The sequence below is a fragment of the Berghia stephanieae genome, chromosome 5 (assembly GCF_034508935.2).
Source record: "Berghia stephanieae isolate SIO BIC M18660-M18661 chromosome 5, UCSD_Bste_1.3, whole genome shotgun sequence".
NCBI lineage: Eukaryota > Metazoa > Mollusca > Gastropoda > Nudibranchia > Aeolidiidae > Berghia > Berghia stephanieae.
The window spans coordinates 5,466,963-5,478,844 of NC_088364.1; the positions used below are offsets into that span (position 1 = coordinate 5,466,963).

At 39.1% G+C, this 11,882-nt stretch overlaps 1 protein-coding gene across 1 annotated transcript in view; it reads right to left on the reverse strand.

The window, feature by feature from the left end:
• LOC144972279 (substance-P receptor-like) overlaps positions 1-3,740 on the reverse strand; it is a 332,733-nt gene extending 328,993 nt beyond the window's left edge. The window contains exon 1 of the mRNA XM_078913366.1: positions 2,975-3,740. The gene's annotated coding sequence lies outside the window, so the exon portion shown is untranslated. The remainder of the gene's footprint in view (positions 1-2,974) is intronic.
• Positions 3,741-11,882: the final 8,142 nt, after the last annotated feature.

The window sequence follows — 11,882 nt, forward strand, 5'->3', positions numbered from 1 at the left end:
ATAAAATATTATGTGTATACATGTTTACGTTGAATTTAATCAATCGAAAATGTTTTGATGTTTATGGGGGGGTGGGGGGGGGGGGGGGGGGGGACTGTTTTATAAAGTCTCAAACCGGGGACCTCAAAAAGAACAAAATTAGGTTATCACGTGACGGCAAAAGAAAGAGTACAAGAAGAACCAGAAATGTCAAAGACGGTACATATTCCACGTCACGTCATTAGAACGACCTAAATGTTGGTGCTCGAAAAAAAAAAATAACAATGTGAATAATTTACGAAAACGTATAAATTGGACGTTTCAGGTTTCCCCTTTATCAACATAACAAGATGAATGAAACACTACAGACGAATGAGATAATGTGGTGGTGGCGTTGTTAACATCGCCTGTACCACATTATCTCATTCGTCTGTAGTGTTTCATTCATCCTGTTTTGTTGATAAACCCAAAACGTGCATTTTATCTTTTTTCGTATATTAAATTAAAGCTTACATTCAATTTCACATCATTAGAACCACGAATCGGGAGTTATAAAGATATTTCATTTTTTTAAAGTCATGCAGTTTTCAGGTCTCCTGACTATCAGTACGTAAGACAATAATCACATAATATCTGGCACTACCTTGTGTCCTTGGGTAAGGCACTTTAATCTCATTTAAACTCAACTAGCTCTATTCGTGTGTGAATCTCTACCTGGCTGGAGAAGGGAAAGAGGAAGGCGGGGGTCAGGATAGCTCAGTTGGTAGAGCACTCGCTTCACACGAAAAGGGATCGAGATCAATTCCGGGTAAAGTTGGGATTTTTTCTGACCCCCCCCCCCTCTCCCTCCCCCTTTTGTACATCCAACAGTGATTGGGTAGCTGGAACGGTTAGATCTGATGAAAAGTACTCTCTGCTATAGATTAGCGTCCTTTCCATTGTCTGTTTCACGCGAGAGAAGTTTTATGTTTCGGTAAGTTATATCTGGCTGGCAGATGTGAGTATTTACTTGAACACACAGTATCAATAAATGCAATGAGAAGCGATAGGAAAAGATGATTCTTTGGTGAGAACTAAAACAGATGCCCGTGGGTAAATAGTAAGTAAATAATGAACATCCACGGTAATCGTGCTCTGCGGCGCTTTACATAATGAAAATAAAAATGTTTAAAAACAACAAAATTAAAAATCACGACACCACATGATACATAATAAGCATGCATACAAAAAACAAAATCAAAGCAACATCTATTTTATGAAAAATAAGCCTCGCGGAACAACTCAGTCTTCAGACATTTCCTGAAAGATGATAAATTTTCACAAGACTTTGTCCGAGGACTCAGTGCGTTCCATAGGCGTGGAGCTATGAATGAAAAGGCTTTTTCACCGAAAGTGGATTTTGAGGTGGTAACTTTTAGAAGTTGGGACTGAGATGATCTTAAATTTCGAGTGGGTTCATATTTTTAATCAGTTCCTGCAAATATTCAGGTGCCAATCCATCCAATATAAGTTTATACGTGTGGATGGTGGAAACAAAAAGTTGGGTTCAAAAGAAAGAGAAGAAAAAAGGAGAATAAGAAAGTTGATAGGCAAGATGAGATGGCCGTATCGAAAACCAATAAATCAATATGAGTTTTATAGTTGAATGAAATACATACAAGACAGCCGGGATATTATAGAAGGAACGATATTGACCTCATCCAGCTCTTTGTTATTGTTCTTAGCCATCCATTTTTATGAATAGTTCTCACCAAAATATATCAATCAGACTATAGATAGTATGAAGTCGACGTCACTCAGGTCTTTTGTTATTGCTTTTTGTCATCCGCGTTTATGAGTTATGCGCAGGGCTAAGAAGCTCACAACATTGCCATCCGGAAGTATAAAGGACCAATGCACAAACCTATGTGTAACATTGAACGTTTATAGATAGAATGCGTTTGGCCAAGGAGTTCACAACATTGCCATCCGGAAGTATGACGGACCAACACACAAACTCTGTGTAACCATGAACTTTTATAGTCTGGTTAATACAGTTTAGTGAGAACATCTCACAAACGCGGATGGCAAAAACAATAACAAAGGCCTGAGTGACGTCATCTGCATACTATCTATAGTCTGTTTAATACAGTGAGAATTACTCATAAACGTGGATGGCAAAAAACAATAGCAAAGACCGGAGTGACGTCAACTTCGATCTATCAATAAACGTTGTAGGTGACACATAGTTTTGTGTGTTGGTAGGTTATATTTTCTTTCTTGCTTTGTCTGGCACCTTTCATACGCACTTTTTCAGTTCTTTATCTTACACCGGTGCCTGCTCCTTAATTTCTAATTTTATAACTTATATTCGTCAGGCGGATGTGGTGAGTTGTTTTTTTAACTAAACGCATATCATCAATAATTCAGCTGGTCACATTCATTATTTTCTGGAAATACTACAATCCTGAGTCATATTGGTATTTCGCACGTGAAGATTGAGAGGTTAGCGGTTGATATCACACTAAAGTTTGTTGACGTTTTTAGACTGGCATAGAGGTGAACACTTATCACCAAAAAAATTCCCACAGACAAAGCGAGAGACATGCATTTGTGTTTTCTTCTCGTGTTGTTTTGTTTTGTTTTTTTTGTTGTTTGTTTTTTGTTTTTTTTTGTTTGTTTTGTTGTTTTTTTTTTAAAGGTGTGGGGGGACGTTTTTGTTTTTCTTTTTCATTTGGGGGAGGGGGAGGGGGGGGGGGTTGGGTTGTTTTGTTTTGTTTTTTTTTTTTTTTTTTTGGGGGGGGGGGGGGTTGGGTATCCATTTTCTTTTTTAAACTGGTGAGTACCTATTTCTAAACTACGTGACTGATCTCTATGAGGAAGAGGAAGGAGTGGAGGATGACGGGTGGGAAATTGTAGGGTTCGGGAGAAGAATAGATTAATCTATTTATAACACAAAATAGTATTACTCTCGAAACAAAACAAAAATCAAGTTCACATCATATAAATTACTCACAGTGGGTCAGGCAACAACGTGTCCGAAATGTACAAATGTCCAGGATATGAAATTCAAGTCAAGATAAAATTGATAAGAAATCAAGTTTTGAATTATTTTTGTTATTCTTTTCCCAGAAAGTTCACAATTAAAACGAATACGATATGATTACACAACAAAAGCCATTTCTCACACAATCTTTGGTTGAAAACAAAACATGTTAGAACCACATTAAACAATCATTTTCTCACTCATTCAACGTAAAATTAAAATCGCACCGAATTTATTTTCTACATCAAGAAAGAAAGATTATATTTTGCACAGGAGTTAAAAATCAGCCCACTTTTAATGAGATTATTAAAGATAATTTATCCAATTTCCAAACACTTCTTCCCTCATAAATATCAAAATCCTCTCCAAAACTTCAAAAATATCTCGTGAATCACGTGTTTATCGTGCCAAATCTCATTACAGCATCATTACAAGTTGTTATGGGTTGTAATCTTTTTATAACTTTTATCATAACAATATCATGATGCATAAAGTTGATCAGTTTTAATTAAAATCTCCGTCCAGCTGGCGAAGCGTGCATACAGGTGTCGGGGGGTGATGATTGTGGTTCCTCGTTCATCATTCTGCTCCCCACTTTTCCGCTCTCTGTCTTGCCCCCCTCTCGCTCTCTCACATACACACACTCACTCATTCCCTCAACGCTTCACTCACTCTCAATTTCGCTTACACTTCCATCCTCACATCCACCCAATTCGCGTGCCTGCGTGCCTCGCGTGAGTGAGCGAGCGAGTGCATGATGCATATGCGCTCTCGCACGTGCATTCGTTCGTAGGTGCGACTTTTACTCACGCACGAGCTTCAACACTAGCTGCACTAATGAAGCCGAGCCGATCACAACTCATCACCAGACGCCACGAACGAGCATCAAGAGCTCTAGAGAGATAAACAGCTGTTGGCACGGGCAGGAATAATGACACTCACTTAAAAATAAAGAGATATAGATAGAATGCGCTTGGCCAAGGAGTTCACAACATTGCCATCCGGAAGTATAACGGACCAACACACAAACTCTGTGTAATCATGAACGTTTATAGTCAGGTTAATGCAGTTTAGTGAGAACAACTCACAAACGCGGATGGCAAAAACAATAACAAAGGCCTGAGTGACGTCATCTGCATACTATCTATAAACAACATCTCGTCTCTCTAAAGCCAACTTATCATTGTCAGTGAATAAATAATCAACTGCTAGAAGCTGTGGACTGTAAACATCCATGTATAAAAATCAATAGAACATAACAAAATACTAAACAAGCAACGTTTCAGGCTCAAACCCTTCTTCAGCGACTAGTGAAAACAGACCTCACCTCCCCCGAACAACCCCCCCCCCCCTTTTTTTTTTTTTTTCATCGTGGGGAATCCCCCCCCCCCCCCCCCCCGCCCCTCACCACGAACTAAAGATCCTATAATCCGATGAAACATAATGTTTGCCATCACTTGCAAAATCGAAACTAATGGGAAACACAGTAAGTAATAATGGCGTCGGCTGGAGTCGTAAATGATAACCGACACAGCAAATTGTTTTTGATATTAGAAAAATCACACCATTTATAAAGGTAAAATTTATTGGCAGTGCTACTCTACGTTCAATTCTATAATCGCTCAAAGATGAAGTAATATAATAAAAGTGCTGTGACACCACGGAAGTCCTGCCGTCTAATTGATATTTCTGAGTGAATTGCCAAACAGCGGTCCAAATACAGGAAGAAAAAAGCTGAGTGATGTTAACTTATTCCTTCTATAGCGTGAAACAAATAAGTGAGCTTTTATATAGCGCAATATACACCAAACGTGCTAAAAGAGCTTTACAAAGGGTCCCCGACCAACAGCAACATGCAACATGTCGAACGAGACATGACGCCTGTTTAGCGATATTCCAATTTTTTTTCCGACAGAGACAACCTTGTTAACGCCCAGGTACTCATTTTACACTTAAGTACGGGGAGAGAATGTGAGTAAATAGTCTTTTCCAATGATTCAACTATGCGCTTAGCGAAGCTCAAACCCAAGACCTTCCGATCCGAAAGCGTCATACCACAAGACCACACAGCCACAACTGCTTGCTATACTTTTGATAGGACTTTATCTATCACACAGTACTTTCAGGAGATCTAACAGGGATCCAAACTATTTTCTTACCATGCTGCACGGTGGGGGTGCAGGGAAAAAAAACATTCGACTGCAGATAGGATCGATAGCAGTCCGTTTACTTACGGATCAATAAGTACCCTATCTAATGAGCTATAGGAACTCGCTCACATTAAATTAGGAACTTCATATCAAAATTATGAATAAATTGAAAGAATCGATCTTACCTCTTTTGTTGCGTGACGTCTTTGCACGTTAGGATAGTGCAGTTTGATGGGGAGTTCAACTAAGCTGAATCTATGGTTGAAACAATGTCAAGGATGTCCTCCTGTATGGCTCTGAAACGTGGAAAACCACTAAATCCATCCTCCATCGCCTCCAAAAATGTGTCAACAGATTCTGCAAAATCCTGAAGATAAAATGGATTGACACAATTAAAATTAAGAAGTGTGGAGAAGAGCAGGACAAGGGGCAGTTGAAAGGCAATTATAGAAAAGAAAGTGGAGATGGATAGGACACACAGTGAGGTAATCAAAGGACAATGTCACACAAGGACAGCCCTGCAATGGAAGCTATCCAGAAAGAGGGAACATGGGAAGACAAAGGTCAACCTCGAGGAGATACATTCAGGTAAAGCTGGAGAGGTCTGGGATGCACTGGCAGACGATGAAAAGACTAGCCGAAAAGGATGGTAAAGTTTCAGCTGTGGTCCATACCCACTTTGGGATGAGGATTGAAGAGAGATGGTTGAAACAGAGGTTGTCAAATGTGTAGTAACTACCGTGATTGCCAGAACTCGGTATTCTGGCTGTAGGACTCCATGGCTAGGATGGGTCCAGATGGCCGGTGATCACGGAATTACTAAGTTAAAACTAGATATTGAATAGATAAAGTTAAAGTATAAAAATATAGCTTACCCTGAATCTAGGCGTAGTTGATGAAGAAGTGTAAAGAGAGTTTTATGTCTGTAGTATGAGAGTAGTTTGTTTGGTAAGAGCGTTTGGTGTCTGTCGAATGAGAGTAAGAGAGAGATTCCCCTTGGCTTTATATGAGCCGGGTCAGCTCGGGACGAGGCAGAGCGGAAGTAGGAATGACCATTGCCAAGGTCACTAGCCGTACGATTGTTTACGGCTTGAGATCCCTACACTGCTCCCCCCTCAAAAAGGGCAGGGTGGCTGGATGTGGGATACTCACCTGCACCTATCTGGAGCTCTCGGTATTTAAGTGAACTAAAGGAGAGGAGCCCTTACCTAGGGCGTAGCAACAAAAAAAAAGGGGGGTAAAATAAAATGAGGAAGGCCCTTACCTAGGGCCGAACAAAAAAAAGAAGGCCCTTACCTAGGGCTGAAATAAAAGGAAAGCCCTGTTCTAGGGCTGGGGCAAAAATAAATCTATTTACAAGGTTGCTAGCCCTAGCACCTAGCTGTCCAAGACAGAGCTGTGGAGGGACAGCTCCATCGAGGGCTCCCTCTCCTTCATTTTTCTTTTCTCCTCCCGGAGACGGGTGACCTCTGCCGCCTCGGTCCGGAGGGAGGCCAGCTCCTGCCTGGCCCTCTTCAGCTGATTCCGCAGGCGGCGGAAGTCCCCGAGATCGGTCTCGGCGGTCGGCTTGTTCCTGGCCCTCCATCCTATGCCTGCTGGGGGGCCGATCGCGGCTCCGTCGGGCCGGGGTACTCGTTCTGGTGACCCGACGGGGTTCCTGGTTAGAGGCGACCGGGGGGTCCGGGATCTACCCCCAAGTCTCGAGGTGATTGGAGGTGTCCTCGAGCGTCTAGGGGCATTTCTCCAGGGTTGCCTGCGATTCCGAATCGCGAGCTCCGGGTTGCGCCCCACTCTCGGCATCTCTTCCCGGAATCGCAAGAAATCCCGGAAGAGGGGCACATCCCGTGTAAATGAAGTCATCTGCGGAGATTAAAGAAAAAATTAGTGAGAACAGGATGGGCAAATGAAAGTGTTCAGTTGCCTCGCTTGGTTCCTCGTCAGGTTGACACACCTGCCGTGGAACCAGTCGAAACACCTGTCACACGCAACCATGAGGTCTCCATCGTCTGGCTCAATTTAAAGTTACATTTTAAAATCATCATTATTATTATTATTATTATTATTATTATTATTATTATTATTATTATTATTATTATTATTATTATTATTATTATCATTATCATTATTATTATTATTATCATTATTATATTATTATTATTATTATTATTATTATTATTATTATTATTATTATTATTATTATTATTATTATTGGCGTTTGAGGTAATCTCGTATTTAGAGGATTCAGTTACACATGATATTCCAGTTACGTTAAGACATATTACAACGTACAGATTGATGCTTTTGGCATTTGGGATATGTCGTGGCAGAGGAAAATCAGGTATAAGAAGACACAAGACCAGAAAAGATGTGTTCGAATGAAAAACAATTTTTTCAAAAGATTTTGGGCCAAAACCTCCAAGACACGTTTAGTCAACCGTGCCACTTTTTCTTCATTGATTACCAATTTCTCAATCTGTGTAACGTGTTGTTTTTGTCTTGAAACCAGCGATAAACTTTGTTTTGTTTGGGGGTTTTCAATGTTTACAAATGATGCGTTCTCTCAAATTGATTAAAATTCTAGTTTAACACCTTGGTTTATCATATCCATTAAACCACCATTCCATTCGTTTTTAAATTAATGGTCTAATTTTGGTTCCCTAATTTCCGTAGTTTCACAGCACGTTTATTATATTATAGGTATAAAACTGAATCCATTCGCCGTCGTGTACTTTCAATTAGTTGCAATGTTCAATAAAGGATATGATTTAAAATTTAAGATAAGTGTACATTTTTATAAGCGGTGTGATTTCCTGATTTCAAAATCAACTTGCTGAGTCAGTTGACGTTTACGACTTATCACTTACTATGTTTCCCATCAGTCTCGATATTGCAAGTGATGGCAAACATTATGTTTCACCAGGATATAATATCTTTAGTTAGGGTTGAGGGGGGGTTGAGGGGGGGGGTTGAGGGTGCCCCCCCCCCCACCAGATTTTTAAATTAAAAAAGTCACCTATTTAGGCGTGCTGTGAAACTACGGAAGTCCTTCCCAACATTTTAAAATCGCAATCGTCAGCAGAGATTGTACTAACAGACGAGACAACGAATGTTAATGTATAGGAAAGTTATATTTTTACATTACCTCCAATCATCCTGTACCACCACACTATTTTCTCCATTGATAAATATATTCCAATAAGAATACAAAAATAACATACAGCCAATCTTTGTGTATATCACAGAAATCCAGTTGAAGACGTTGGAAGAATTTCCTACCACAGTCAGAGTCACAATAATCCATCAAGTATGTCATGACTAATTTATTGACAATTTCAATAACAATAACATTATTAAATAGGAAAAACAAAAATGAATGTAACAGCTTTAAAACAAATCAAACACGAAACGTTCCGACGATCTTTTTTAGTAATGCATTTATGATTTTATTGGGGTTTTTTTATTTTGTTTTGTTTTTTGTTTGTTTTTTCTTTTTTTGTTTTTGTTGGCTAAAGAAGGTTTTAGTTTGACATTTTGTTAAGCTGTTATTTTCATTTTCATGTATGACTTTTTACAGTCCACAGCTTCTAGCACCCTATAGCACAATAACATTATTAGAATTCACTTCGTCTTCTCTTGTATGTTTGAATGAATGTGTTGTCGAAATCGACATTGGCCTAGCTACACGTTTGGTTGTTGCGGGCACGTCCAAATAAAATTAGAATAATTGACGCAAAGATAACGTTTTCAAACCTCGTGTTCAAACTTTTGAATTTCTGTAAAGCACTTAGAGCTACACACGCATGCCCCCCCCCCCCCCCCCCTCAACACAGACACCATGCAAAACACATACAACCCCCTCAATCCAACCCAGGCAATATAAATAATACACAAACTCAGCACTTTGTTATTGTTTTTGGACAGCCATTTTAATGAGTAGTGCTCACTTAATTGTATTGATCAGTAGATAGAATGAGTTTGACGATAACAAAGGCCTGAGTGACGTCATCTGCATACTATCTATAGATAGAATGCGCTTGGCCAAGGAGTTCACAACATTGCCATCCGGAAGTATAACGGACCTTCACACAAACTCTGTGTAACCATGAACTTTTATAATCTGGTTAATACAGTTTAGTGAGAACAACTCACAAACGCGGATGGCAAAAACAATAACAAAGGCCTGAGTGACGTCATCTGCATACTATCTATACTTCAGAATGGCACGTTGTGAACTTCTTACCAAGTGCATACTATCTAAAAGCGTTTAAGGTTACACATAGTTTTGTGTCCTGCTGGCGAATGTTGTGAGTCTTTTAAATAAAAACATTGCATCAATTCAAGTTCAAGGTTATACAAAGTTTTGTGTGTTGGTACGTCTGTCCGGCAGACGGATGTTGTATTTTACCTAAATGCATAGCATCAAGTGAGTGAATAAAGATGGCATCGTTCAACGTTTGTTATTGGCTTTCGACCTCCATTTGAGTGAGTACTGCTCACAAAATTCTCTCAATCAGATATCAACGGTGACCCAGTTTTGTATGTTGGGGGAACTGGTCTAGCGGGCAGAAATAATGAGTATTTTGTCTAAACGCATAGTTTGCATGTTTTATGTGGTTGATGCTATGTGTTTAAGTAATATACTCACCAGTTCATCCAGCCAGATCAGTCATACCAACACTCATAACTATGTTTAATCTTTAACGTTTATTGATTCTATGCTTTCAAGTAAAATACTCACTAGCCCCGCCTGCCAGCTCAAGCTATACCAACACATAAATCCAGTATAACCTTTAAAGTTTATAGATAGTATGCAGATGACGTCACTCAGGCCTTTGTTATTGTTTTTGCTATCCGCGTTTGTGAGTTCTTCTCACTAAACTGTATTAACCAGACTATAAAAGTTCATGGTTACACAGAGTTTGTGTGTTGGTCCGTTATACTTCCGGATGGCAATGTTGTGAACTCCTTGGCCAAGCGCATTCTATCTATAGTTTCTTTGGAGGACTTCAGTGAGAACTAATCACCCAACTGACGGTCTTCGAACATTAACAAAGTACCGAGCCAGCTGCATTCAGCAATCTCTGCAGTCATAACATTGAATGATCAACAATAATGAATAAGTCAATATTGTAAATATTCCTTAACGCTCTATCAACGTCAGAACATGACGGGTAATATTTATTATCCATTTTCAGTGATATTTTTCTTTCTTCCCCAAATCTACCACATTAAAGAAAGAAGGAGGTTTTCACTGAAAGTATTTAAAAGTGTTGCTCACGCCTTAAAATCCATTTTTGTAAAGAAGAGGAAGAGGAGGAGGGGGAGGAGGAGGAGGAGGAGAAGAAGAAGAAGAAGAAGAAGAAGAAGAAGTAGTAGTAGTAGTAGTAGTAGTAGTAGTAGTAGTAGTAGTAGTAGTAGTAGTAGTAGTAGTAGTAGTAGTAGTAGTAGTAGTAGTAGTAGTAGTGATTGGATAATTGGGTCGTTAGGTCTGGCTGAAAGTATTCTGCCAATAGATTAGCGTCCTATAAGAAAGATGACAAGCAATCGCCACAATCCGTTTACTTCTACAGAAACAGGGATAAAATCTGGTTTCAAACACCGGTTGGCAGATAGGACTCCTTTTTTTCTTTCTTTTGTTTAGTCATGACAACATTCCTGACCTCCCATAGTGGGTGGGGTTCTCCAGACCTCCCATAATGGGTGGGGTTCCTGACCTTCCACTTTCCACAGTGGGCAGGGAGGTACTTCTGTGTCTTTTATCTCCCTATGTCTGTTTTCCAAATATTACTCTCTGTATTTGTCTTGGAATGAGATTACTTTGTTTTACTCTGACCCTGTAAGGAGTTTTTGGCTGGGAGGGAAACAGTCGAACGTATAGTTATAGTTTTGGGAGATTATATTTTTCCTTGTAAATCATCTCTCTGTTATGTTTTTTTTTTTTTTGAAAATATGATTTGTAAACATTTAAGTGTATTCCTCTTAGTGTGGACCTGTGCTTGTGTCGGGATGAGACTTTAAGGTGATCTCAAACCATGCACAGTGATAGTATGTTCTCTTGGAATCTAGATCTTTTCCCTATTTCTGCAATTTCCCTTTGTCTTACTTTTCATGCGCACTTTTAATTGTAAATCTATAACTTTTTTACTGTCCCATTTTCTTTCTTTTTACTGGCGCTGAAATGACAGAAAGCGTCGTAAACCCCTTAAAAACAAACAAACTCCTTTTAATTATGATTTACAAGATTTCATGAGCGTGAAGCAGCGACTTCTATTAGTAGACGATGGCGTGGAGGGATTGGAAAGAACGATGAAAAGATATGTAAAAGATATTAAAGAAGAATAAATATGTTATTTTGTTTTTATTCTAAGACGTTTTTATCCCCCTTCTAATATTTGTTTACATTCTAAGGTTTGTTTTATGGCGGTTTTATTACTCTTATTGTTTCCAATAATAGGTTTGATGTTTGATGATAAATCAACATTTGGTGTGAATTTTACGGCTGCATCCTGCGTGATTAATAAATATCATAGCGGTGTGACGTCATAAATGTGGTTCAGTTTTGAGACGCATTATTGCAAATCGTTTAAACGCAAATTGTCGTAATCGGATATTGATTTTTTTTTTAACAGAAAAGCGAATGAAAATCAAAGAAGGTCATATGTAGCTTATCTGTTGGATGTGATATAGATGGAACTAAAATGACGTCACTCAGCTCTTTTTTGTTATTG